The sequence below is a fragment of the Agelaius phoeniceus genome, chromosome 4 (assembly GCF_051311805.1).
Source record: "Agelaius phoeniceus isolate bAgePho1 chromosome 4, bAgePho1.hap1, whole genome shotgun sequence".
In the NCBI taxonomy this organism is placed as follows: domain Eukaryota; kingdom Metazoa; phylum Chordata; class Aves; order Passeriformes; family Icteridae; genus Agelaius; species Agelaius phoeniceus.
In genome coordinates, this window is record NC_135268.1 from 18,140,282 (window position 1) to 18,167,203 (window position 26,922).

Genomic DNA, 26,922 nt, shown 5'->3' on the forward strand with positions numbered 1-26,922 from the left:
GAAAGAAATATTAGAAAAAAAAAACCAAACCAGGGTTGGTTGGATGAAATTAAGCCATTACACAACATACATTTTTCTGGCATAAATACCACAGCATTTGACATTTTCTTGTCCCACTAAGTTAAAACATTTTTAGAGCTTGTTTCTGTTGAAGAATGAGAACTATTGTTTAGTTCTCAGCAACTCTGCAAACAGGAGCCTAGAGAGATCTTTTCCTTTACTTAAAGCAATATTCAAACCTACCTGATAGCTTAATATTAAAAAAAAAAAAAGGTAAATTCCTTCCCGGGGTAGTGAAAAGCAACTCAACCGCTTGCCTGATAGGGAGCACCAAAACATTTATTCTGACATGAGAGATAGAACTGACAGTTTTATTACTATGTGATTACAGCTTCTTTAAAGATTTTTCTCCTTCCCTCCTGCCAGACATTTCACTTCATGGTCGAGTGCTTCTCGGCTTGAGAGAAACTTCTTTCCTCAAGAATGAGGTAATCTTGGCTTGAGCAGCCACCAGGCAAAAAACTCCCTTATTTGTCCCGTAAGAGAAAGCAAGCTCATGCCAAGTGAAGCTATTGACAGCACCAAAAATTAAGTTTGCCTAAACCCAGAGGCTGGATCCATACTGCATGTTTTGATTTCTCTAGTAAGAGCAGGAGAGAAGAAACAGCTATGATAAGACTGAGCTCAGGTAAGAGAAGAGGACAGGTCACAGGATTCAGGGACAGGAGGTGCCTTCCTGTGCATCCCACTCTGCAGTTCCCATATTCCTCACAGAAATGTCCCTTGGTATTTTCCAAAGGCAAAGGGAAAAAAAAGATGCCTAAATAAATTTGGAGAGTGCACTGAGTTTAAGAACTCATGAATACAAGCTGAGAGCAATATTGCATGCACACATGGAAGTTCTGATAAATTTAGGCTTCACAATGGTCATTAAATTTTAATCAACACAAAAATGAACTGGGCACTACTGAATTTTTAGATATTTTTATTACAGAAAAAATACTTCTAATAGCTCTGGTCAGTAAGAAATTCAGCTTTTAATTAGATAAAACACTAATTCAGCTTTTAATTAGATAAAATTCGATTTCCCAAGAAAAAAGCCAATAAAGCACAGAACACAAAGGACCAAGTCCTGCTTTACAGATCTCTTCTGCAAAGAAAATTTACCAGCTTCCAGTCCTGAGAACATCTGGGTCAAAACAATGCAATTATTCCCCAAAAGGATAATATTTGACAAGAGGAAACTTTCAAATATAACCTCTCATTTATATACAAAGCTTTCCAGTGACTGTCTGGACAGATACATCAACACTGTGAGAGAGACACTGGCCTGTTTAGAAGTCTGGTTGTCCTGAGTCCCCTGTGAGACATTCCTGCAGGGCAAAGGAGTCCAGGAAGGCTGGACATTTTTCAAGGAGAATATCTTAAAGATGCAGAAGCAGGCTGTCCCCATGTGCCAAAAGACAAGATGGTGAAGATGACCACCAGCCTGGGTGAACGGAGAGCTTTGGCAGAGAGGGAAAAAGAAGGTAAGTTTATGATCTTTGGAAGCAGGGGAAGGCAATTTAGGAGGTCTGGGAGGATGTGGTGAGATTATGCAGAGAGTAAATTAGAAAGCCCAAAACTCAATTAGAGCTTAATCTGGCTACTGCTGTAAAAGCCAGTAAAAATGATTGTGTAAATACATTAGCAACAAAGGAGGGCTAAGGGAAACCTCCACCCTTTACTGGACGTGGGGTAAAATGTAGTGAGACAAAGGCTGAAGAAAAGGCTGATGTACTCAATCTCTTCTTTGGGAACAGAACCAGCCAGCATGGATTTATGAAAGGCAGGTCAGCTCGCTTGATCTCCCTCTATCACCAGGACACCCCATTAAAGCATGAGGAAAGGGCTGTGGATGTTTATTTAAGACACGAATAAAACCTTTGACACAGATTCCCACAACATTCTCCTGGAGAAACTGGCTGCTCCTGGCTTGGATGGTGGCACTGTTTGCTGGGTTAAAAAGCTGCCTGGATGGCTGGGCACAGAGAATGGTCTAAATGGAGTTAAATCCAGCTGGCAGATGGCTACAAGTGGTGTTTATCTGCTGGAGAGTAGGAAGACTCTGAAGAGGGATCTGAACAGGCTGGATCCATGGGACAAGGCCAACTTTATGTTTTTTCCAGGAAATCTATATATGGCCAACTATCCCACCTAGGACAATTAATTTCCATGTCAAAGTAAAGTCTAAAGTCACTGCAGATTTCCTAAAAATTACACATAAAGTGCAACTTTTACAGCATAAAAAAGGTGGCCGAGAGACATGGAAATGCGACCACAATTCCACCAAAATTGGTTTTTCTCCTGTGCAAATACTCTTGTCAGCTTTTGTCTAGCAAGACCATTCCAGGAAAATCTGCCTAATTTATCTAAGTTAGCTTGCAGGTTTTCATGGGCAGAAAAAAGTCAGTTTCACATGGAAAAAATTCAGATGTTAATGGCAAGGGTTATCTATTTGTTTTGCAAGGTTTTTTAATGACTATACTGCCTGTTGCTTTAACATCTATATACATTGTTTACATTTAATCTATATAGTAAATTTTCTATGAGCACAGCTTATAAAGTGCTACTACACTACAAATACCACAATCACACATTTAACAATTAGCTTTCTGGCATCTGTGTAGGGTACTCTGCTGGTACTTGTTTAAGGGATTACATTAAATAGCAGTGATCCTATCTCAGGGGGAGACCAGGGTCATGTCTTTTGTGCTATCTACACAAAATAGGTACCTAAACAAATAGCACAGCTAGAAAATTCCGATTCCCTGATTACAAATTACTTCTCCTGCAGGACCATTTGTGTGCAGCAGCTATTTCCACATTATACTTTTAGTTCAGCATCTTCATTTGCTTCATTCATTCTGTGATACTGTTTCCAATTTGAAACTGGAGTTCTTGGATAGTTTCATTTTTATAACTGATCAGAATCACACACTTTTACAGCTTTTGTATGAGACACAGCCATTCATTATTAGTCTAATTAGTGTATTAGTGACATGTTTTTTGAGGACAAGGCTTAAATTACAAACTACGTAAGAAAAGTTACCAGATAATCCCTAATTTAAATAACTACAAAATCAAGGCAGAGTTGAGGAGGAGCTAGTTTAGGTCAAGTCAAGTACCAGTGAATCAGTTCAGCTGTGCAGAATTGCAGGCACATTTCTGCAATTCTGCTTGCACAAGTTAGGGTGAGGGTTTTTTGTGTACACGTGGTTTCTTCATAATCTCCAACTGGCACAATGCACATTCAGAACTATTTCAACCTGAGGCAAGTTGTTGACATCAGTTCAACTCCATGAACTGATGTGGATCACAAAACCAACCTAGGGTAAGGCAACCACCACTCAAGGACCACCACAAACAATTCCTCTCAGTGCCAGTTTAATTGACCTATTGTTTCCCCTTGGATATCTCTTTTGACAGTTTGCTACTCCAGGAGGAATTTACCAGGTGCATGATTCAAATCCCACAGTCATAGGATAACAGATATCTATATTGAAAAGATAACCATGGGGAAAAAAAGGCCACTTTTCTGTCTTTTATCTCAGCAGCTTGGCTGTAGGGACACTATGGGAGACCACACCAAAGCCAAAGCTGAGCCATAGAGCTGCTCCTTCTGTATGGAAAAGTTTCCAGAAGGACTTGCTCCTGCACCTTACCAGGGTCTGTAGGGAGGCTGGCCTTTTTAATTAGAGATATCTTTTAAAAATAGCCAATATTTTTCAAGACTATACCGTCTCAAAATAGTACTTACTTCACTGAGAATAAATAAAACTCTCATAATCTAGATTTTTAAACTGTTCTCCAAGTACCGCCACCAAAGGTATTTTGCAACATTTAAACGTACAGCAAGAACAACTGAGTGTACCTGGCCTTACTACAGCTTTTTTAAATTTTACAGACTTAAATATCAAACCATCATTTATCTGCTTTTCCACAGGACAGCGTGACAAGCTTTCTGCAGACCTGTTGAGGGGGGTGTATCTTGCAGAGTGCCAGACAGTCTGGAATAAAAATGGATTCAGGGTGACTGGAGGCCAGCATTATTAACTGCACTCCAGCAGCTGCTCTGCTCCAACAGTATTAATATAAATACCTTAGATTCCATGTTGCTATTTTAATAAGTTATCAAAATGTAAGTGACCATGAAGGCCTTCACGGTCTGCAGGAGAAACTACAGAAGCCTTTACAAAAGCAAGAGGACAAAATACTGTTTATGGAAGAGGAGAAACCAAGCAGTGTTTACACAGCAGGTGAACAGAAACAAAACTCCAGGTTTTCTGGCAAAGACAGGAATATTTTGGCCACTGAACTGCTCCCTGCCTGGAGTTATTGTTGAAAAGGGGCCTTTCTTCCAGCTATTAAGAAAAAGTAGATGATACCAGTCATCTGCTGTCAACACTTTGGAATCTGCTTTTTTTGAGAGACAGCTCCAGAAGCTTTAAGCATTTCTAGATGCACATTTATTTCTGGTGCACATTTGCTTTCTCCAACGTGAAAACACAGGGCAAATATGTCAAATTAGTCAGCCCACCAATATGCAAGTAAAAACTTTACTCTGGAGCTGAACCAGAAGTGGCCCCATTTTCTGGCATGCTCACAGCTACAGAGAATAGTGACTCCAGCTGGAGCTGGGATCATCATAGGAAACACCCAGGCACCCATGAATTAGGACATGACAAGAAAAAGAAGGGTGTGTCAAGTTTATAGTAGTTTGTGAAAACTACCACACTATTTTATCTCATGGGACAAGTGTAACTGAGCCAAAAGAAAAACAGAAAAGCTTCTGAATTCTAATATCCACTTGAGTCACTGGTTTGAGGATGCTTTCACAGGCTGCTTTCTGAAGCCAGAACACACAATGAAGGTAATCAATGACACTTCATTACTATTTTTAAAGGGTACAATTTTACAATGCCACTGGTTCCACCAATGGATATTACTGATTGTGCGCCTAACTTTGCCCATGTACCTCACAAATCTCTACACAGCTTTCTCCCTTGCTATTCTACCTCCTTACCCACTGCTTTTACTTTTTCTAGCTCCTTTCTGCCCTTCTACAACATCAGTGAGCTTCAGTCTGATCATTGCATAGCTTATGAGTATTGTTTACTCAGCCAGAAATGCCTTCCACATCCACAGTAAATCAAAGTCAATCAAGGACCTACAGAGCGAGCATCCAATACGCTTCTGGATGAAAAAAAGAAGACCGGGAATTCATTGAAGAACATCGAAAAAGCATCTTGTTGGGGTTTCTCAGAAGAGAAGGTTCTGGGGAGACCTTCTAGGACCCTTGCAGTACCTAAAGAGGGTCTACAAGAGGTATGGAGAAAGTCTTCTGAATACTTTTCCCACCTGCTGCAGAAAAACTTCCACCAACCTGTCTTAATGCACTCAAAGGCTTTCTCTCACGCACGTGGAAACATAACATCCTGGTACATTTTTGTTTATTCTGAGAAACATCATCTTCCATTTAGAAAATCCAGAGCAACTACTTTCCCATTAACCTAACAACATAACATGAGGTTGGGCATCCTTTGACTCCCAACAAAACACGGTCTCCCCGTGGCTTTGGACAAAAGGCCCATGTCCTTGTGGCTGTGCTGCACAAAAGCCACATTTAAGATTTAATGGCTCCTTCACTGGTTTGCCTGAATTCTAATTAAAATACCAGAGCAACGCCAGAGCTGCTCCACTCAGAAGCATTTGCTACATGATATCTCAGAGTGCCTGAGATAAGGGAAATCTCAGCAAAGGAAAGTGACAACATTAATTACGCTTTTTCTGTTAAATACAGAACAGTTCATTAAAAGCTTTAACAGGTGGCAGGTTTGGCAGCTCCATTGTGTGCAGGTTCTAGACAGATTTATCATGCCTTTCATTTTAAAACATTTATGTGAACACATTTGCTGAGATAAATTATCTTGTTCAGAAAAGCATCCTGATCAAGGCTGCTGTTTGAAGTGTTACATCAATCAAATCATGTTGTAAAAATGTTAGCATCAATTTTGACAAACAGCATATCTCATATTTATAGCTTTGGTGCTCTCTCCATTAGTTTCCCTTCCAGCTTAGGTATTTTGTACATTTTAGATCTACAATAGTGAAGGAAGTACTGAACACAAACTGGCTGAGTCATTCAACATGGCTGGACGGATACCCCAGGGAAAGCAGACAGCAGGCACACTGCTGCTGTCTCATAGCAACCCAAAAAAAAGACATCTAGACTCACAGGCAGGTTTTGGGAGGTTCATGAGGGATTGAAATGAAGGGGTGCTTTCATGGAAAGGCAAGATTTCAGCAATTACAAGGTTTTTCATTAGGCAGCTGTCCTCAGAAACATTTGTCTGAAGGGAAAGGAATTACACTGCTATGGTTTCCATCTTTGTTCAGAAACTTATTTGTGAGGTACTCAGATGCACAAAAGCCAGGGTCTCACATCCCAGGCCCCATCCATCCAGCTAGGAACTTTTCACAAAGACTTGGTATTCAGCCCAACAAACATTTAAATATATATACTACAAAAATCCAGTCCAACTGAGAGTGCCACTGAGCAACAGCCTAAACTTAAAAGACTTTCAGATTAAGTTTCTGACTACATCAGCAGAGGTGTCTGAAGTGAGACTTAGAGCTATGCAGAATGAAGCAAATTAACAAAACTTCTCCTGCTATGATCCACTGTCAGAGCAGCAATCAAGAAGTGGGATCCCATCGAACACACTCAGCAAAACAGAGCAAGAAAGCCCTCCAGCCTGAGAGCTCCACTGAATTGCAGGATGATAAACATACAGTCACTCAAACACAAACAGCAGCAAGTTCATTTGAAGACACAGAACCCATCTTTTTCAGCAGGGTTTTCTTAAGGAACAAAAGTTTTTCCACTACTCTGAATCAGAAACCCATGTCTAAGCCATCTCCTTTTCTATCTCCTAAGAAGAGTTTGTATTAATGATTGCTCCAGATCTCTTTTCTCTTTCCTCTTTAAAGGAGAGAAGACCAATTGATGTAACAATATTCCAACTCTAGGGGATTGAGTAGGTTTTCATTTTGAAACACAAATTTGTACCACAATTTAACAACCTCCCTCTAAGGCTTGCACTCCCATTTACACAAAGATTTCAAGTTTTGAGTGCTAAGAAGAACTGAGGATAAAGAAAACTATTTTCAAACGCAAATGGCTTTATGATCTAAGAAAACCAGCGCAAGTGTCAAAGCCTGTAAACACTCCTGTCCAACATTCAGCCCACAGTCCTTGTCACTGAGTTTCAGGGCCTTTTCACTGATACACACTTCTTTGCTACCACCTATTCCAGACTTCAGGCATTTCTGACCAAGATGCCTCTTAAATATGAGTGCCAGTCAAACAAATGACAGACACCACCAGCCTTGAGGGATTCTCATCCTCTATTATTAAACTGAGAAGTTTAATACAAAGTTACATTAAGTACAGCATCTATCCAAAGGGTGGGTAAGGACACAGCCCCATGTGATAGACACTGTCAGAATTTTGGGGCTTCTGTCCCTCCTCATTATTAATATCATACGAGTATCAAGGGAATTGCACTCTGTCCTGATCCCTGCTGTCCTGTGCAATGTCTTTGCTACAAACAGACATCTGAAAGTAAGACAGCAGATGTCAGAACAATAACCACCAAGCCCTTTTTGGCCTTTTAAGTGTTTAAAAACTGTTTCTCTCATCCACTATAAACTCCTGAATTTGCTAATCTTAATTTCTTAAGCTGAACTACCCTCATTCCCAGTCCAGAAAAAGGAGTCATTTGATAAACCCAAGCTGTATAAAGGCACTGCCATTGACTCCTGTATTCGAGTTTCTTGTACTAACTAGTACAGCACCATCTCGGTTTCTTCTATACCGCACCGTGTTCTGTACAATTGTCACAAACTTCAGCTGTTAAAAGAGCCAAATTATTTTTATGTCCTTTGCTGCTGATAGAGAATTGAGTGTCTTGCTTAAAGGCAGTCTGGCAAGATTCCTCTCAACACATTTTTACATTCTTTGGTCTAATTAAAGAAACTTGGAATGGTTCTTGATGGAGACTCTTTATCAATGACTGCACAGCAACCACGCTTCAACCCATTAAAAACAAGTTGAGCGCTGCCATCATAGAACTGGACTCAGCAGACAGCAGGAGCTTCTTTCCCACATCACTGACTGTCCTAGCTGGAAAGGGAATGAGAGCAGCTCCAGAAAGCCAGAGTCACTTATGGAAATATTTTCAGACTGCCAACTGAAGAGTAAGGAGGATTTCAGGAATGCAGTTTGAGATCATTCAGTTTTTCTCTACTACACACGCCTGTCAAAGAACTAAGAAAGCCTCTTCCCCTAGCAACAAGTCATGTTGTACATGCTGCTTATTCAGCTGCAAATACAGCTTTTATCCCAGAGGTAATGGACTTAGAGAAGGCTATTCTTAAGCACTAATACGCTAAAAGGACTCAATTATTTTAATTTCAAGCCTAATGAGGCTCTCCTGTGAGCTATTCATTTTGCTACTTCCATGAGCCATGCACACTTGTACCACATCCAAGTAAATAAAAGGAAGGAAGAAAAAAGTCATCATGACTTGGTCCTTTTAATGGACACAGACCTCCTACAGTGCTGAAATTTCCTTTCAACAGCAAAACAGGAAGATCATCAAAAGCCCATCACCCAGACAGAGGTCAAGCTGTAGAAAAGACTGATTATCACACAACTGCTTATCGTCCCTAACTCTTTGGAAATTTTTACAGCATTGAGACTGAGTGTGGGATGGAAGAAACTTGAATTCTGGTTTTCTCAGGCCACTCATATTGACCTGATCACGATTAGTCTAATGCACAAGTGCTCCTATCTGACAAGATCAAGAGATTATGTGACATTACAAGGAACAGCACCACTGTTACTCATGTGTCACCTGTGGAATGAGCCCACGTGAGGATACACACCCACTGCATCTTCCCCTGTGACCACCCAAGACTCACTGCCTCAACCCTCCCATCACACCTTTAAAAACACACAAGGAGTTTGGTTGCTAACCCCTGGAGGACAGAAAGCTATTTCTGGACTTTGAAAGCAAGGTGGAAGACAGCCTTTATTTTGTGTGGGGAAGAAACCCCTACTATTTTCTCAATATCTGTGCACTTTCTATATTCTATTTCTCCATCTACCAAACAAATTTATTTAAGTCTTGGCTAAGCCAGGTAGTGATGATATGGCCTGTGCTGCTGCTAAAACTTCTTAATGCTTTACTGAAAATACGAAACAAACACAGAAAAAAAAATCAAATTAAGACACCATGATTCAGTGCTGCACTTCATGCTACTGACATCAAAATAAAACTTCCAATTTCCAAGTCATTCTTATTTGATTTGTGCCCCTCTAGCTCTGTCTGGCTGTTCCTCATGTAATGGTAGCCCAGCACATAATGCACAGCATGCTTCTAGATCCCTCCTCTCTCTTCTGCCTTCTGCCATGACAAAATGGCTCTCTGAGCCTAATGTGATTTCCTCCTAGCTCAGTCCTGACACCTGAAATCCTTCAGCCACTTTTTCTTTTCCTCATGGCTGTTTACAACACATAGGTGGCAGCCTGTGAAGGATGCCTGACAGACTGGAGAGCAGAGTGATGGCCAGTGGCAGAAATGCACCATCTCAGCTGCTCCCCAAAGCCTGGAAACCTTTTTCTGCCCATTTTGTTTCATCTCATTCCCACTCCCGTCAATTTTCCCAGCAAAATAAACTATAATAGAGTTCTTTCCAAAGTCCTCAGACTCTAAAGCTACTACTACACAGCCACCATGTTCAGAAATGTCTGTCTTATGAAGAAATAGTAAGAAGGAAATCCAAATGTCTGAAAGACCCCCTTTCAAGTCCAAGCCATTGCTGAAGCTCAAGCTCTTTTCTGCTAGCCAGCATGACAGGCAGCTCAGCAGGCACTGAGCATTTACTAGTTCAGTTTTATACAGAATCATTTCCACATGGTCACGTGCTTTCTTCAAACCAAGAATATTTTTTTTCCATCGTTAATGACTTACTGAGGTATTTTAATTATCTGCTGTAGCACCAGGACTGACATGATAAAGCAGTGAACTGTAGTTTTATTTTTTCAACTTGTCTGAGAAAGGAGACTCTTTTTTCCATACAGTCTGTTTTCACCTGAACACTGAAAACCTATTAACCGTGCCCTCAGAAGTTTGTCCCAAATTTGATTTGCACATTCAGGTAAGTAATTTTAAGTAAGCAAAAAGCAATCTGACTCCCAATCTGAAGGCACAGGGTACTGAGGTAGTCTTTCACAAGCCAGTGTAAACATAGTAAGAAATGAGAATTAGTCTATGAGAAAACATCAGCCTCTGGTGTGCATTAGAAATGAAAGCAAAATCAAAACTGCCTTATAAAAAAAAAAAGCAGTTACCTACTAAAATCTATCTGGCAAAACCAGCAGTCACTCCACAGTCTGCAAACTCTGAGTATTGTCTGAAACCTACTGTTATCTCAGGTTACCCAACCAGAAGGGATCTGACCTGGCCAAGTGCCTGCGCTGCCTCTGTGCAGGGCAGGGGGCTCACGTGGAAGAATGCTCCCCTTGTTTTTAACACTTCCTGCCCATCACTTCCCTGTTATCTTAGGAATCCTGCCACGAGCCTCATCACCACAATCAAGGACATCCCTTCTACTCCACTGAGCTTCATTTCCTACTGAGGATGATGAATGGTGACAAGTCACCTCTAATTTATTGGGACTGTTATTCTCTCAATCCAGAACTGTTTGGAGCTGTCACCTGCTCACTCATTTTCTATGTGCTAGTAATATAGGACAAGGGAGACACTTCTGAAAAACTCATGCAGGTGCTAGTAAAAATCCTGTGGTTAATGGTTGGATTAAATTATTCCATTGAATTCAACAGGGGATGATATATTCCTTACAGAAATGTTTGGAGGTCATTAAACATTTCAGTATATTTCCAAGAAACTTCCAGTATAAAATAACAGTGAAATTTCTCTTCCATCCTTTTAAGTGATAGAGAATCTTTCCATATAGGTTATGAAGAATTTTAAAGCTGGAATAAATGGCTAATAAATATGAATGTTAATCTTTATTCCTCTCTTTAAGCAGAAACCAGGCCTCAGTTTCACAATCTGATAAAATAGCACAGCAGTAGTATTTGCCTACACAAAAATAGAAAAAAATCCTGTGATGAGAAGTGCTAATACAAGTCTCAGGAAAAGAAGAAGTGGGCAGGTTCCTGCACCACACATGCTAACACCCCAAGGCCACATCCCTTTTACTTCAGCATTACATCAAAAGCATTTCTGCACAATACTCATCATTCTCTGTACATGCCAAGATGGGAAAATCTACAGGAACTGAACACCCATCAGTCTCTAATATCACAGCGCTAATATCTATTAAACCACGCATATGAGAAGAGGCTCGTTTTAATTTATGACATAGGCTTGGACTAGGAGAGCACATTTTTCCACAAATGAGTGGATGCATTTGGCAAAGAAAGGGATCTGGCAGTGCTCCATTACATTCATGTGATTTTTCCTAGCCCATTCACCTCATATGATACTGGCAGAGTCAGTCACTCAGCCACCAATAAAGTTAGGAGGCAAAACCAGAGCAGATGGGCCTCACCTGATGCTAAGTGAGTGCATTCATCCCAGTGTTATTATGCAATTCCTACAGATGTCATCTCTTAGAAAAACACTTCACATAATTGCCCATATGCAAACACTCGATACATGTATTATTTCACTCTGTCACCAGCTCCCTCCAGGAGACACTGTGTAAGGTCCAATGCAATTCACCATTACACTCCATAGTAAAATACCATTTCTAATCTCATACAAAGTTACAAGAAGTCCTTCACTTTTACTGCCCCACAGCTGATGGTACAGGGCCCTTACTCATTTATTTCAAGACAGGGCAGTTAATGTTTCTTTCAAGAAATTAGAAATAACAAGTTTACAGTAAGTTTTCTTTTCAGTTAACCCCACACAAAGCCTAAGGTTCCCTCCTGCAGGTAAGTGAAGTAAGCAACGGAGACCAAAGAAACAACCATCAGACAGGAAAGTGCTCCAGCGAAGAACTACAAAACTTCAAATGCCAATTCAGATTCCTGCCAGCTGTGCTTACATCCAACTTACTGCTAATTTAGAGAGAATACAGAGAGCATCTTGCTCATCTTTAAAACAGTCACAGCTCTCCTCACAGGTGGCTGGCACAGAACTGGCAGCACCAGCAGCCACCCCATCATACTGTGGAAGAGGGTATTATTATCCCAAAGCACTAACTCACCCCACCTGTTTTCCCCAGCTCTGGCACACTCCCTAACCCACTAAGAACACACTGAAATCACCATAAAGATGTCAACAAAGCACATCCAAGCTCTGAACATTCAGATCCACATACTCTTAAGCAAGTTTAGAAAGGCCATTTCCACCATGGTGATATCCTGGATAGCAAGAGCCAGGCTGCAATGAGTAATTACCATTTTCACTGAGTCTTTATGTGACACACTGCCCCCATTCTCTGAGCCACAGGGAGCTCAACTCTTTTTGTCCCTTATAAAACAAACTCCTTGGGTTTAAAATGACATTTTTCTTCTAGGAAGCCAACTGTAGTGTCCCCAAGTTCTTTCATGTGAATAAAAAAAAAAAAAATCTTCATTGCTTTGCTCATTTTCACAGGGCTCGTTAGGTTGCTTATGCATGCAAGAGCTGAATGCATATGAAACTTCTCATTCCTTCTTCTGAAGGAATGTTTCCTCTACTTTCCACAAAAAGACAGGCCTCGAGTGACAATAACAACAAAAATGTAATTCCCAGAACTCACTATAAAGTACTGCTAAACCAAAAAAACAATATCCAGGGATATTTATTTGCCTGTCTTGCTGAAGACAGCCTAGCATTTGCAATTTCTCCTGAAATGACATCCCAACCTAGGTTAAAAATCAGTGTCTCAGCTTTTATAACACCTGTGACTTAAGTGACCTATTTTTTTCTATTTATGCATCTGATAGTTTTGAAGAGCTCTTACCTTATTTAACTTTTAGCACGTTCCTGACCAAGTCCACAGCTTTTTCTGAAACAAAAATCATTGCCACACACAGTGCACAAATGTGTGCATCCTACTGTGCACGTAATCTACAAATGGAACTAAATGAGTGATCATCAATTCCAATTAATCCTTTTTCTAATATTCTACAAGCCCCTCACAAACATCTGTGTATTTCCAAAATATTAAATGCAATTGAATCTTCTTTCCAAATTGTATTTAAAATATTATCTCTACCTGCTTTTAGTAATTGTGCAGTGTTTTTAAGCTAAGAAGTGTTTATTAAATTATCCATACACTAAAACTAACTGTGGATAATTGAAAATACCTGAAAACCACAAGCCTAAGCTTTTCCTTTTGGGATACCAAATTCCTCCCCAGAAAAGACTGCACAAGTCTTCATACATTTTGAGAGTCAGAACATAGGTAAAACTTTCTGAAACTACAGTTCAGAAACTCTGCTGTTCATTCAGATACCTGCCAGGATTTGGTAGTGCAGCTGGTAATTTAAGGATGAACATTTGCCCGGATCTACACCCTGAGTGAGACTTCCTGCCTTTCTCTCTCCCATGACACTTTTTCTTTATGAACATTCCCAATACTCTCCAAACCCCAAGCACCTTTTCTGGCACTTTGTCCTTCCACTCAAACAACACATGGGTAGGAAGAAAATGAAAGGACAGTGTTACCTGGAGTAATTATATGGTAAAACACAATTGTATTCTGAGCATGCTTTGCATCACTCTGCAAGATTCAAAATGGGACTTGACACCAGAGCTACATGACAAAGGCATTCTAGTTTTTGCCACACATAACAAATGCAGGCATGAAAAGAGGACCACTCTCCTCACATTCACCTGAAGCACAACTTTTTCCAGTGGTTATTCCTCCAGTCCATTTCCTGGTATGCAGGAAAAGCTGTAGTGATCTATTTTAACATTCACCCCCCATTCTTACCTGTGTCTTTTAGTTTTTCCCTTTGCTTTTATGCATACAAGGCCAAAACCCAAAGCTTGCTTCTTACCTACCTGCTTCCTAGAGCTTTTGTTCTTGAATTATTTCTAGTCTTTTTACATATAAAATGACTTGTCCCAAAAATTTTTTTTAGGTTTTCTTAGAAAGGCTTCCCACAAAAACACTGGACTCATTCTGAAAGTAACACAAACGTGGATCTTCAAAGCATCATACAGGATCACTTTCACTTCAGATAGGAAATCAAGAGACACCTTCAACACCCTTCCATTAAATCACTATCTTCAGCATTTTCTTTTCAGACAGTCCTTAACATGTGAGCTACTCTCTCGAAGAAGCACAGCTTCATTCCTCCTCCCCAGCTCAACTTCACCACTGCCCAAAACCCAGCCAGACTCACAGACAGTCTGAGCTCAGCAACCCTTTCTGAAAACCTCCCCCCTGAAGAAGGCAGGCAATAACAGCATTGCCTGCAACATTGCTACTATTTGAGAGAAATGCAGCCATTTATGTCAGCTTTCTAAAATTTCAGACAGCTAATTGTACCCTTAGATAATCTCTTCCTGTAATGATTCATATAGAGTGAACCCTACCTTCCTGCAACATCACCTTTTGGATGTCCAGTCAGAGGCTGTCTCACAGTACTTACTTTTGCAGACATCTTCCTCTCCTCTCCTCTCCCAGCCCTGACCATGGTATCTCCCAAAGCAGATCATCAGAGTTTTCCTCTCTGGAGGGACCTTCTACTACCTCGCTCCTGCTGTGCACACAGTGGTTGGATTATTAACTGCGTAAGCAGTTAATAGAGAAATCTATCATTGAACCTTCCTGCTGACTACACAGGCATTAGCAAACTCCACAAAGCACAGCAATTCTTTTCTGGATAGTATCCATTATTCACAGTCACCCTACATAAAAAGCCTTTATGCTCTTCCTGAATGTTTGCAGCGCGTTGGGGAGCTGCTGGATGGAGCCCACTGGATAATTGGCAGCAGGGCTGCCTTTAGCTGGTTTCATCCTTCAGCAGCCTCATGTACCATTGCTGGCAATGCCACCAATTTGAGAGAAGCACGGGTATTATTCTAAAATCTCATTTTACTGTCTGCTTTAACATTATTTTTCTACTGTCAAATGTCCATTTAGAAGTGCCTACACAGCCAAGATTTAGAGATCATCCTGCAAAAAAAGCCTTTTTCTCCCTGTATCTTCCACAGAGGATACATTCATGGGCTCTACTGTGAGCTGCTGAAGGTTTTAAAAACAACAGAGCTGATACGTTTTGTGGGAAAACACTACAAGCCAAATGCTGAACCTAAATGCTATTTGCAGATGCACACTGTGCTCACAAGGTGAGCCAAGCAGAATAATGCAAGCAAATAATTATCCTCTGAAGAAAACAGAGAATGTGAAGAATAGTGGTTAACAAATTAACGGAAGTCCTGCCAACATTCTAGATCTGGAAGTTTAGCTCTTCCTCCCCACACCTGCTGTGAAGCCCTGGTGCAGTTCTCCAGCCCTCCATTTAACAGGCTCTTCCCTTGAGCTCTGGTTACATTCCTTGAGCACACACAGCACAGCTGAACTTTCTCCCACAGCCCCCTCTGACCACTTCACCCTCTCTCCCAAGGTTAAATGCTATATTCATGTCCAAGCTCCCACAGCACCACATTCAAGCCCCTGATCTGAAAGAGACTGCACAGCATTACATGAATGTAATTAACCTCTCTCTGAAATTATTCCTGCTTCTACCCCCTCAACCCTGCCAGCTCAGGTTTGTAAGCTACAAACCCGACCTGACTAGCTCGCATTGAGCTACTATATCCCCAAAGCACTTTTACTGCTGCAATCACAGTACTAGGCAGCATCTCCTCTGTCTTTGCACCACGACTCCATTCCCAGCAGCTAAGAGATGGCACAACAGGGTGATGGAAATCCATCATCCATGCCCTGTAAAAGGTCTCAGTCCTGATACATGGATGCTGCCAGAGGAAGCAAAGGGTGACCAATAGTTAAGGGCCTTTCTTTCTTGCCTGGCTCCTATTTCCCCAGCTCTGCTCCTCTCCCAAAGCACAGTGCAGTGGGAGAGGGAAGGAGAGGAGCAGGAGCACACTGTGAAAGTTTGAACTGAAAAAAAAGTAATATAAGTTGAAACAAAACTACAGAAGGGACACTGTCTAGCAGACTACGTATCAGTCAAGTACACTTCAGCACTTTTTCTGGCAATCTGAGGGCTTTAAAGGATTCTTCTGGCAATCTGAGAGCTTTAATAGGAATGATACAAGTTCACCTGTGGTGAACTCAGGATCTTCAAAGTAAGAGAAGAGGGTCTGGAAAGCATCTAGCATTTCAGAGTCCTGTAGCATACTGGAGACAAACAACTGCTGATCCCTGCACTGAATCCAAGTCATACTGCTGCCACTACAGAGAACATCCCAGAGCTGCAACCATGCACCACTTCTGAGAGCTGCACTAAATGCCTCAGACTTAAGCATATTCAGGAAGATATTTGAGAAATATTAGAATACGTGAGAGAAATTATTATTATTTTTGTAAATACAGCAAACATGAATCACTCAATTAATGAAACCCCTTTAACTTCTGAAACACAGGTGATTTCAAACAGCAGTACTGGTAGTGCTGGTTTTACAACTCAGTTATATCCAGAGGCAGAAAACTGAGCAGGACGCCAGCAAGGGAGAGGACACAGACACATCTGTAGTACAGACTCCATACACAACACTGCTTCAAGTCAAACAACAACCACTCACATATACAGCTGGATATTTTCAGCAGGATATACCAAAAAAAGTCTCAATGCTGTAATCTTTTGGGAGACCAAGAAAAGCACCAACAACTTAACCTAGAAGACCTTCAGTTTAATTAAACACTTTATTAGAAAAACTATGTACTTATTTATGATTCATATTTAAAAAGTGCAAGAATTCAGCTGTGTTGTGAATGCAAGCCAAGAATGGGAATCTTGGTTTTGTGTTTTCCTTATGTCAGCTTAACAGCTTAATTAGCTCTACTCACAACATTAAATACTCTCAGAATGAGAATGAAATCAGCCTTTTGTAACATTCAGAGCAGAGGATGAGGTTTTTTCACTCAGTTAATTGGATACTTCTTTCCAGTGTAGAAAACGGACACCAAAATAATCACTGTGCTTACTAAACCAACTGTCACACTAAAGAGGTTAAAACAAATGCCATCAGGCACACTTGTTTGTTTTTAGAATTGGTTATAGTCTGTTTCTTGCAATCACAAACAGGCCTGGTGAGAAAAAAACAAGGGTCATAATGCACTGGTCCTAAAATCATGATTTCACACTTGAGTAAAATCCGTGTTTTCACAGTCCAAACTCACAAGTGCCTCGGGAAATATAAACCTCCAGCTTGCAGAGGAGAAGTGAGAAGGACTGGGCCATATCTTCCCAGTGAAAATTGCTCCACAGCCACCAGTGATAGCACTGACATCTGCTAGACTTAGGCTTTTTATTGGAACAAGTGCTTTAATAGAAATTGAAGACAATTTTAAAGGAAAAAAAACCTCCCCATTTCCTCTCTAGCATGTCTTCAGCATAAAGTACATGAATCCTTGTCTCCAACTGGCTCAGACAGTTTGATTACTCATAAAATGCTTTACCTTCACCTTGGTATGAACCAGAGGGTAGAAAATTACCTTAGGCTTCTCTTCTTATTGTCACATTATAAATGCCAAAGATTCACTTTCCTCTGTACCCTCCACCCTCAGCTTAGGCTAACCTATTAAAAACCAAGGCAACTGGCCAGAAGACTAAATGTCAAAAAACTTCAGCACATCAAAAAACCTGATACACAGGATCTGCGTGTTTTATTTTTCAGTTATGACTTGCACTTCTTCCCAGATACTGTTGGTTATATAAATGACATTATATAAATACTGAGAGAAAATGAAGAAACACACCTGGAGTAACAATCAAACCCATGAAGCAAAAGGAAAAAAATCTTCTGTTGATCCAAAGGTATTTAAATGCAGCATGTGTTTTACAGCCTAGGCTGTGAATGAAATCTAACACCAGGCTTCTCCCATACTAACCCATGAACTCTCATGCCAACATCATCTCTCCAGGAGCCTACCATCACACAGATCTTGCTCACCCTCACCCCCATGGAGAGCTTGTCACTCTTTTTCATCAGGAAAAATGCTTTTTCATGAGGAAAGATACTTGGTGGCAGGAGAGTTTAGATACTGCACGGAATATCATACAACTTCACTACAGAATATCAAGCCAGTTTGGTGCTCCTGGGACTCATCTGGCATTCTTGAGAGGCATGAAGAAGGTTACAGCACAGCAAACTTCACACTGTTACATCTCCTTTCCTTTCCCAGCACCGCTGTGTGCTCTCATGGCCAAGCTCTCTTCTCTTAAACATTTATGTAAGGAATTGTGAAAACAGATTGAACTCAGTCTGCCTTTTTTCTTTATCTTTTTCAGAGACGTGCACCAAACACCAATTGTGCTAGCATTTCTCACGGGGTGTTTTCTCAGAAAGTCCCTCTAGGCAATGTTTTCCCTGCTGAAAGGGATTATTTCTGTAACGTGCAAAAGTTGGTTTATGTAGCACATCATCTGTCTCATCCACATAAAACTGGATCATTACAGGGAATTTGAGAGTATGCAGATGAAGAGGTAATACTGCAGTCAACAAAAGATATCAAGAAAGGCAGTGAAGTTCACTCCAAGACACTGTTAGTGATTCTGCAGTAGAAATTAAAGGTTTTATAATGAAGTGTACTGAGCAACAACTTCATTTGCAGAAAAGATATCAGGAGAAACACAACATATATATTATTTGCTAAATACATGTTTAGCTTGCAAAAGCTCAACAGTTTCAGTAATGGCTGGTACACAGTAAGATAAGTATCACTTCCAAGTCCAGGGAGGACTGGGAAATCTGGCATCTGAACATTAGGCAGTTTATGGCAAATAGTAACTTTAGTAAGAATGACAGGCTGAGGTTTTTAATAATATCCTTTTTCCATATGAATACTAAACCTCTTCTTCAGATGTGGAGCATTATTTATTGCTCTTTAAGTGAGGAAAAGGAAAGGAAGGAAGTGGGAAAAACCTGCAAGTGTCTCTCATTCTGACTGGGCTCCAAAACATGTAAATAATTCTCTATTTCTTTCAAGAAGTTTCTTCTGAGATCCCCACTGTTCTCTGGCAAATACACATATAGTGGCTTCCTAAGCATCAGCTCATGTACTTAAAAACACAGTCTTGTGTCTGTTTTCTATCACCTGCATGACTAGATCATTACAGCAATGCTCAGCTCATGTCAACCAGCTTCCAAAACATGTCTGTGTCCACAAAACTCCTTAGTACTCCTCAATTGCTTGTGGTTATTATTCAAGAGTAAAAGAGTGGAAACACTGCAATTACTCACTCAAAGCAGGAGCACTTTGTGGGTAGCTGCAGAGACTTTTAATAGATTTCATTCTGCAGTCCAAGCAGTAAAAGAGAAAAGTTCTTGTTAGCTCAACTTCTGTGCTGCAAGCCTGCTGGAAAGGATGTCCCTCCAGCATTAGAAGTTAATTTAGCTACTTCTGTTACTATTCAACCCCTGGACTCCTTTCTGAGGCTGCCAACACAAATACCACCTGTGAAGGCCATTCTCATAAACTTGTTCCATGTAAAGGGATTTGAAATGTCTGGCTCAGCTCATCAGGGAACACGTGGCAGCCCAAAAGCTCTAACAACCAACACAGAGGAAGGTTTTCCTTGCGCACAGCGTTTATGTCAGATAGCACATCTTCACCATGTTGCTGTGTTAAAATTTGTATAGGATTCATGTCATTTTCCATGTAAGAGCATTTATGCAGTCCAGCTGAATTAAGATGAAATCGGTGGACTTGTGTGAATGCTGCTAAAAATTATTGCTAGAATAAGTTCTCAATTAATGCAGCAACAACATTAAGTAAATCCCTTAGTAATATGCAAGGAAATAAGCAAACACACCTAGGATTTCTTTATTTTGGGACATTAACTGTGGCCTACGCAAGGTAACAGAACCAGCTGAACTTTTCCACTCCTCAAACTTCCCTTAATAGCATATGCTAAACTAAAAACTATCAACAGCAACTTTAGGTTATGAGTTGATCAAATGTTACTGAATTTCAACTGTCAGGCTCCAGAACAAAACATCCTCATCTAGTCATTACCCATATGTTTGCCTTTAAGTAAGAGAGACTTACCACATAGCCTCTGCTGCCCAAATTGATGGAGTATGAAAAAAGATAACCATTGTAAAATCTGAAGGTTCCACATATGCTCTAAAGAAAAAGCATTAAGTTTACTTAAAGATGAATCTGGAGGCTGATTTTCATGGAATTTCATCCTATGGCCTCACGTGTGCTATGCAGCACTATTCACATGAGTTGCTTTATTGCTTCTATTAAGCAAGGAAATCTAAAGAGAAACATCAAGAACAGACCACTGCTGTCCCACTAAATATGACACAAGGCATTGCACACTACACTGGAGTTCATAAACCACTGACAGAATTAGGAATTTAGATCAGTGTCTTTCAGACAAGAAGGTGGTAGTAAGAACACAATAACAACCATCCAACATAACGTGCTACTTTCCAACCAGCCTGACACCGCCCTTACTCCTCTCCACACAATTTCATTAATTTGTTAAATATATATTCATTAGCATTCACCAGAAATGCACTTTTCATTTGGCAGCCAACAGAGAAAAGAAAAAGACAGTATATCTCCCTTTGCCTCCCTGTCCCAAATCCTGGCACTAGTCAGAAACAGAGAGGAAAGGAGGGAGGGAGAGAGGATGTAAGCATAAAGGGAAATACAGAGCTCAAGGCAGCTACAGCCTGGGCAGCCCCACCACGATGGAAAAGCAGCTCTGTACCATGTAGCAGCTTCTTACATTTGGAGGCCCTGCCTATCCACGAAATGCAAGGAAGCACACCAAGGGCTGAACTTCAGCATTAGCAAGCTTTTACAAACAAGCCAGTTCCCTGGTCCCAGGAAGAGAAAGGTGGGGGCAGCCCTCTGAACATTTGGACTAGGCAGATGCATTGGCAGCCAAGACCTGAAATTAAGCTGTTGGCCAGTTTACATCTTATTAGAGTGCCTCTCTTTTCCAATCTAACAGCAGGTGTTGGCTGAGTCTAATGACACACACAGTTTACACAACACATGGCAGCAAACTCAGGAGCTTCAGCTCTGAATGCACACACATGGGTCAATGGTGCTGGCACTTGCAGTCAGTGCCACGAGGCATTCCTGCTTTGTTCTATTAGAAAAATATTTACTGGAACTAATTTCCCACTTTGGATTGATTAAAGATACAAAAGTCTGGGAGCATGTATTTATTTTTCCCAAACAGCTCTGAAAGAGGACTTGGGGCAGAACTGATGGCCACACAAACAGGCAGACACACATGGGATCGCATTTTCTTTACCCTCCTGCATTTTGAGTTTGGTTATAACAACAAAAATTCCCCATGGAATGTACAAGTTGAAACACCATAGAAGGCTCACATTTCCCACCTACAAAGCCATCTCATTTCACTGAATTTTGAAATTCAGTCACTGGACCTGTTTCCTGAGGTCCAAAATGAGACAGACACGTTCTCAGTTTGGCATAGCTTGGCATGGCATCCAGGCCCAGGGTTGTGGGGAGGTGGGTGTCAAAACGCATTAAAAAGGCTGATTATGGAAAAACAAACTTTTAGTTTTAGTTTAAACTGAAGATCTACTCAGGCATCCAGCATGCTAGGGGCATGGGGGACAGGAAGGCAACCCTTCAGTCTGTTATTTTCCAAGTTTTCAAATGGGATGGAGACACTGAACCATGATAAGGAGCAACAATCATATAAGCAGACCTTTATGAATGTTACAGGCACTAGGAAAGGGGAGGGGCACAGTCCTTTCACTAGCCAGTGTACTCAGAGGCAAAGGAAGACCAGGAAAAGTAGGAGCCAGAGCTAGATCTGAAGAAAGGGAACAGCAGCAATGCAAGAAGGACAAAGACTGCACCTGAGAGCTGTTTTAAAAACTCATTCAAGTTCAGGGAGCATGAAAGGCTTCAAGTCCTTGGGAATGAAGCATGCATAGATTTCAACAGATTGGTATATAATAGCAGGATACAGCAGCTTGCAGATGTTGCCAGTACACTCACAGCAATGACACAACCCCTACATGCATACCTGACTAAAAGAGACACTGAATTCCCCTTGCATTGCACTCAAACCTAAAAACCATCTTCACAGGGGAACTGCATTTTCAACTGCATAAGCTGGGGCAAAATATGGAGCAACCACTGCCTGATTCTGGCACAGACTCCTTGCACAGTGTTTATTAACACTCCTGTAATTAACGTGGTAGTTAATGCTTCAGAAAAAACCTTTTTAATTCCTGTGAAAATCTGTAAGACTCCTACTGGGCCAACCCCAAAGACTTTTTAAAGGAACAAAACAAAGAACAACTACTGAAAATTCAAGTTAGCATTTTTGATCTGAAAGAAGTAGAAAAGGGGATTAAAGTCGGAATTTGATCATCTCCAAGTTGAGTACCTCAGTGATGGATCTTGTTGCTATTTGTCTTGGGCTGAGAACAGAAATTCAGTCCTGTGAATTTGAGAAACCCTTCCCCAGCAACAGAATAATGGCACTAGAAGTACCCTGGTATCAAATAAACTCAGTCTTATCACACTAATCTCTCACATAGAAAATTCCCAAGGGTATCTACTCACCAAAGTGTATTACACCTCTAAAAGCACTTATATAAGCCATTGAAGAAAAAAATTGTGTCTCTAGGAGTAAGTTGCTGAAACCTGCAGCAGTAAATTACTTGAAAACTTAGGAAGTTATTAGAAATAGCAGAACTTTCTACTGTACATAAAAGCTAAGATTTATCCTTTGATAACCCTCTGGGTACTTCACTGCTTTAGTTGCAGAAGCCTGTTTATATTCATATAATTGAGGAACCATTCATGGAACACCCAGTCAAAGAGCCCAAAGTGGTTTTGAGCCTTTCCCTTCACCTTCCACTCCACTGCATTCACATGAGCCATTTAAGGTGTGCTTTTTGATGAATTTTTTCATGGAGGCTTTTTGGTTTTGGGTTTTTTTTTTAAGTTCCATATTCACCACTACCCAATAACAGATAGTCTTCCTGGTAAACAGTTTGATATCTGGCAAACATCAGTACTGATGTCAAGAAAATCCTATTTAACTTCATCCAGTATATTAAGTTTCTAGTGAAATTCCTAAGAAACATCTCTATCAAACCCCATCTCCACCCCCCCATTTCTTGTGACACCTGCATAATTTCATTTGATTAAATTCTCCCTTTAAAGTTTACAATAGGTTTGCACAGGCAAGAGTTCACCCTTCAGCACATGTCCATCCCAAAACTGTTTCTGCTTTCCTAGATTAATAACAAGTGTTTTGCCTAGAAATGGAAAAAAGTGAAATATCATTATCAGTGGCTTGGACATTCCTTGCTGTTTTCACATCAAATTCCTGAATTGCCTTTGTGGATTTTCAAGCAAGGCCCATGAAGCCAAGCATGGACACGGTGCTTCACATCCTTCCCACAGCAAGACTGAGGGGGATGCTCTTAAAAATTAAAGCAAAATCTACTGAGAAGCTGTTTCACTTGCTGTGATGCTCATCAGTACTTACACAAAAGCTGGTTCTTGCTGCTTCCCAGAGATGAGGACCACAGTGCATACTCTGATCTCCCTTGACTGAAAATGCTCTAGGCAGCACAGAAAGATCACAGTTCCTGTGATGCAGTTCTCAAGTGCATGTACAATTAGGTTTTTGCCATCCACACAGAAATGTTTTCCACTCCCTTTTAACTTATTAAAAACCATAATGATCAATCTTTAATCATATTCAATACTAATACTGAAGGATTTTCCCTGAGAGACTAAGATACAAAATATGTATTTATCATAGTAATTTCTATTTACATTCATTAGAAGCTTGATTTTAATTTAAAAATGCAACTGCAGTTTATCAAGCTTTCTATGAATGCTGTTAAATGGATTTATCGGTCGATGAAATTTTTACACAAATTGCATTAAATGGGAAGCAGTGAATCTGGCAGAGACACAAAGAATAACAAAGAGGGGCTTCTACAAGTATGTCAACCAAAAAGAGAAGGTCAAAGAAGGTGTAGCCACCCCAATAAACAACACTGGTACACTGCTAACAACAGATGAGAACACTGAGGTACTACAGTACAGTATCTCAACTACACTACACAGTGTAGTTGAGATACTCAACTTGTTGGCCTCAGTCTTCAGGGGCAACCTCTCTTCCCACACCTCTGCACTGGAGGGATAGCAGGATAGGGACTGGGGGAGCAAAGTCCCTCCCACTGTAAATAAAGATCAGGTTCATGGCCACCAAGGAACCTGAAAGTACATGTGTCTGTGGGACCTGATGGGAGGCACCCCAGAGTGCTGAGGGAATTGGCTGATGTGGTTGCCAAGACACTCTCCATGATGCTTTAAAAGCCATGGCAGCCAGGTGAAGTCCCAGATGATGGGAAAAAGGGAAGCTTTGTACCCACCTTCAAACAGGGCAGAAAGCAGGATCCTGGGAACTACCAGCCTGTCAGCCTCACCCCTGTGCCTGGGACTGTCATGGAACAGCTCCTCCTGGAAGCTGTGCTAAGGCACATGGAGGATTGGAAGGTGATTTGAGACACGCAGCACAGCTTCACCAAGGGCAAGTCCTGCCTGACCAACCCTGTGGCCTTCTGTGATGGAGTGACTCCATCAGTGGGCAAGGGAGGGTTACAGATGTCATTTATTTGGGCTTCTGTAAAGTCTTCAGCATGGTTCCCCACAACATCCTTCTCTCTAAATTGGAGACAAATGGATTTGATGGTGGGACTGTTCGGTGGATAAGGACTTGGCTGGATCCAGAGGGTAGTGGTCAAGGGCCAAGTCCCAATGGACATCAGTGACAAGAGGTTGAAACTGGATGATCTTTAAGGTCCCTTCCAACCTAGGTCATTCTATGATTCATTCTACAATTTTTCCAGAAAGCAACACTTCAAAACATATTCTTTTTGTACATCAGAGAACATCTTTCCCTTACAGAAAAAAACAGTGACCTGTAAGACTGCAGTTGTCACTAACTCACTTTCAGTCAACAACCAATTCAAATGTCACATTTAAGATTGACACTTTTCTGCTTCAATCCCCGGTCCCATCTCAGGGCCTAAGATACTGTGAGCCACTGAACACTTTCCAGAATTACTTAAGCTGAACAGTTAAGAGCTTTTAGAGATATTGAGGATAAAAGCTGCGTAGCAAACTGTTCAAACTGGAACATAAACTTATAAACTAGGATATAAACTGAAACACCAGATCCTTGTCAGCTTTCAGACATACACCAAAAGTGGTTCCTGAAGGCTAACTCATAGCTTTTCAATATCTCTCTGATGTACGCACCTCAAATTTAAGTCCATAAACCAAGCTGTCTCAACAACATTAAAGAAATTCAAATGCTTTTTAGACTGGATGAGCTTGTCCATTCTTGTTCATTTACAACCTAACACCAACGATGCTCCATCAGTACAAGGTACCAAGCCTTGCTCCCACTTTCTCAGTAACACTGGGAGAGTGAGACAGCAAAACTGCAAAAAAGGAGACAATGCTCCACATCTCCCTTCTCCTGCTCACAGAACCACAGAAAAAGCACAATCTCTCATGAGCCGGCACTGACTTCCTCCTCCCGGCTTCAGTCAAGACCATGGAGAGGTTAACCATCGGAGAGAAGAAAGGAAGAAACTAATTTTCATGGGCTGCATTTAAACAACAGCTGTACTGTGGAACAGGGAGCGCTGAATTCTGATTTCTTTCAGCTGCCCACATTTCAAGCTTGAAGAGCTGACCTTCAGATCTAGCATAAAACTAGCTTTCTAAAGCACAAAACAGTAAAATGAATTCAGAAAGCAAAATCCAGTATCACTTCCAAGAAGTAGAGATAACACAGATTTATCAGAAATCAGATTTTATTCCTTCACATGGCTTACTCACTTATTTGTTAGATTTTTTCCTCCTGTGGAATTAACTAGATTATTGCTGTCCAAACACACATCTTCAGTAAACAGAAATGCCATCTTTGCCAGATCCTCAGAGATATTTCAGGGATACCAGAGCAAATGACAGATGCTAATTTATTGATAAAACATTACAAGGGAAAGATCCATGTGTTTGATGATAATAAAGAATCAATGACAATTCACTGACCTTGACTGTAACAGCTGTGCACTGCTTTTTCTTCTGTTGTTCTTCACTGGCTCTGTGTGCCTGTAGGCACAGGTTGGCAGAGGCAATTCCCCACTCTCACATTGATAGTTAATGACTTTTAAATTTAATAGCCTTGACGCCAAGGAGATGTACACACACTGACTAAAGCATATGCGGTACCCATCTCTGTTACTAGCAGGAAATGAGCCTGCTTCAGAAATTCCAAAGCATTTACTGATGGTTTAGACACAAACTGTACCTCCTTCTCTTTACTTCCATTATACACAGTTACTTGGAGACTAAAGTCTGACAGATCATAATATTTTTCTAAAATTTGGTTCCATTCACATCTCCCACACTTTCAAAAACACAAAATATCATGGCATAGTATCCGTTACAGACTGAACAGAAGCCAAGCCCAAATGTTAAACAGACTGGTGCTCAGGACACCTGCTGAATTTGCACCAGAAACTGGATTCTGCTTTTCTCTAATTCCCATTAACATGAATATAAGCTATGAATATAAGCTCTCTGGCTTGTCTTGTCCTCTTCTACTATAGT

The 26,922-nt window shown here is 40.8% G+C and overlaps 1 protein-coding gene across 3 annotated transcripts in view; it reads right to left on the reverse strand.

The window, feature by feature from the left end:
- ARHGAP24 (Rho GTPase activating protein 24) overlaps positions 1-26,922 on the reverse strand; it is a 183,444-nt gene that overhangs the window by 124,182 nt on the left and 32,340 nt on the right. The window contains exon 1 of one of the 3 annotated variants that reach the window (XM_077177013.1): positions 26,362-26,432. The exons of the other annotated variants lie outside the window; for them this stretch is intronic. The gene's annotated coding sequence lies outside the window, so the exon portion shown is untranslated. Of the gene's footprint in view, positions 1-26,361; positions 26,433-26,922 lie in introns of those variants that run through there. 3 annotated transcript variants of the gene reach the window in all.